General features: G+C 35.8%; 1 long non-coding RNA gene across 1 annotated transcript; it reads right to left on the bottom strand.

Moving 5' to 3' along the window:
- Window positions 1-1,584: 1,584 nt before the first annotated feature.
- Window positions 1,585-2,843, bottom strand: LOC105550750. The gene is made up of 2 exons (XR_001007764.1): window positions 2,730-2,843; window positions 1,585-2,519 (listed from the first exon to the last, which is right to left on the bottom strand). It is a non-coding gene; the product is annotated as an uncharacterized LOC105550750 (long non-coding RNA).
- Window positions 2,844-2,848: the final 5 nt, after the last annotated feature.

Raw genomic sequence — 2,848 nt, 5'->3', positions numbered from 1 at the left:
TGGTCAGGCTGGTCTCAAACTCCTGACCTCGTGATCCACCCACCTTGGCCTCCCAAAGTGCTGGGATTACAGGCGTGAGCCACCGCACCCAGCCTTAGTTCAAATATTTTTTAGACAAATGTAAAATACATCTATAACTCAAAGGATAAATGCTTGAGGGAATGGATATCCCATTCTCCATGATGTGCTTATTTCACATTGCATGCCTGTATCAGAACATCTCATGCACCCTATAAATATATACACCTACATGTACCCACGACAATATTTAAAAATGTAAAAATAATTTTTGCTTATACTAAAGCATAAATTGAAAGAGCAAAGAAAACTGGAAAGCTCATTTGTATTTACTGTAAATGTATCAATTCAGTAAAATCTCTATGGACATGTAAGTAAAATATACGAATGCCAATAGCAAATGGGTTAAAATTCTCTTTCTTTAAAAGAGAAATAAATTGCAGATTCTACTAATAAGGAATTGCTAATCTAAAAAAAAATCTACAAGCGCCAGGCACGGTGGCTCACACCTGTACTCCCAGCACTTTGGGAGGCCGAGGCAGGTGAATCACCTGAGGTTGGGAGTTCCAGACCAGCCTGATCAACATGGAGAAACCCTGTCTCTACTAAAAATACAGTATTAGCTGGGCATGGTGGCACATGCCTATAATCCCAGCTACTCGGGAAGCTGAGGCAGGAGAAATGCTTGAACCTGGGAGGCAGAGGTTGCGGTGAGCTGATATCACACCACTGAACTCCAGCCTGGGCAACAAGAGCGAAACTCTGTCTCAAAAAAAAAAAAAAAAAAATCTACAAGCTAGAAGAAAATATAATGTATTAGAATATCAAGGTCTTTCCCCACAGGCCTCATATTTATTTTTGGTAAACTAAACAGAGATAAAAGTAATCTACGTTACAATTTGAGATAGTGATTTCTGTTGAGAAGCCACAAAAATGTTCATAGGGATTTTCTAAGAACTTTTTTTTTTGCATCCAGAATTAATAAATACAGTGTATCATTATTTTAAAGACATGTTTAGGGAAAAGACCAGCTTCTCTTCCCCTTAAAGTTATTGGTGGTGGGAGGGCAAGAGAGGAAGAGATGACAGCTTTTTTATTTATTTATTTTTTTATTTTTTGAGACAGAGTCTGGCTCTGTCGCCCAGGCTGGAGTGCAGTGGCCGGATCTCAGCTCACTGCAAGCTCCGCCTCCCGGGTTCACGCCATTCTCCTGCCTCAGCCTCCCGAGTAGCTAGGACTACAGGCACCCACCACCTCGCCCGGCTAGTTTTTTGTCCAGCCAATTTTTGTATTTTTAGTAGAGACGGGGTTTTACCATGTTGGCCAAGATGGTCTCCATCTTTTGACCTCGTGATCCACCCACCTCAGCCTCCCAAAGTGCTGGGATTACAGGTGTGAGCCACCATGCCCGGCCAGAATCTAGGTTTTAAGGATAATTTGGAAGACCTAAATAACTGCATAATTTCTTAAGCAATTATTACCATTTTTGTGTTATATGAACATGATCTAGTACAGTTAGTTCATTTTCAATTATTTTTTCATCATTCAAAATAAAACAAATCCAAATTTTATTTTAAAATAGAATTTATTGAATACCATAGTAAATTAAATACATAAAAAATTGTTTTTCTTGTCAGTATTGGCACATAATGATAGTTTAAAGTACTGCTAAATTAACACTTCAAAAATTTCAAATTTTAAAACATTCCATAAAAATATAAAGCCTAATAGTGTTATAAAAGTATTAATTTACACTAACTTACATATCAAAGTGTTAAAAAAGAAATTTCACACTCAAACCAATTATCTGAGAAGTAAAAATTCAATCACATGTTTTTAAAAATGTTTTCATTTGAACAAAATGCAACAGAAAGTATAAAACAGGCAAAAATTACTTAATTTACATTGACTTATCCTACTAGAAAATGTTGCAGGTTAACTTTAGACATTAAAAAGATTCATATTCCAAAGGAATAGAAAAGCTGTTTGCAATACTTTTTACGCCTAATCAAAGAACCACATGATGACATTAAATATTCTACATTTTGTGGGTTGCTCCTTAATTGCCAGTAATGGAGGACTACTATAAAAATTTAGTTTTAAAAATAATTTTTCTCCCAATGAACATTTTATATACAGAGGCTGTCCTAAGTATGGAAAGATTAAACAAGGACATTTATACTTATGATCTTCACTATAATATGGCCTATGTATTACCCTGTCAATTTTTTTTACTCTGAAAATTCAGTAATCTCACATATGAGTATTACAGTAGAGGATCAAATTCCAAAGGGTTGAGTAATTTGATTCAGATCTCTTGAATTTAGAGTACTTTTCCTCCAGGAAATGTATAAAGTTATTTATTTTATGTTATATATCTTTATTTATTTGAGATGGCATCTTGCTGTCACCCAGGCTGGAGTACAGTCACTGTTCACAGGCACAATCACAGCTCACTACAGCCTCAAACTCCTGGGCTCAAGAGACCGTCCCATCTCAGCCTCCCAAATAGCTGGGATTACAGGTGCATGCCACCAGACCTAGCTTATATTCAATATTTTGGTTTTATTTGCATTACTGTCACTAACCTTTATTTCCTCTGAGGTAAATAGGGCACTGCTAATGAATTTTTTTTAAACTGTAGAACTAGTTATTTGGCAACATCTTAAATAAATTCAACTTTTTTCCTTGACAATGAAAGCCTTTCAGACCACTACATTCCACTGTACTAGTCTACACTGAACTCCATTCAATTATAGACTGAAGTACAGTTTTTGTTTTTGAAATTTCATTGGTTAAGATCAGGCTGAAATTATAGAGATCAAGCTTA

Source organism: Mandrillus leucophaeus, unplaced genomic scaffold (genome assembly GCF_000951045.1).
Source record: "Mandrillus leucophaeus isolate KB7577 unplaced genomic scaffold, Mleu.le_1.0 Scaffold497, whole genome shotgun sequence".
NCBI classification, from domain to species: Eukaryota; Metazoa; Chordata; class Mammalia; order Primates; family Cercopithecidae; genus Mandrillus; species Mandrillus leucophaeus.
This window is presented reverse-complemented; position numbering and strand designations above follow the sequence as displayed.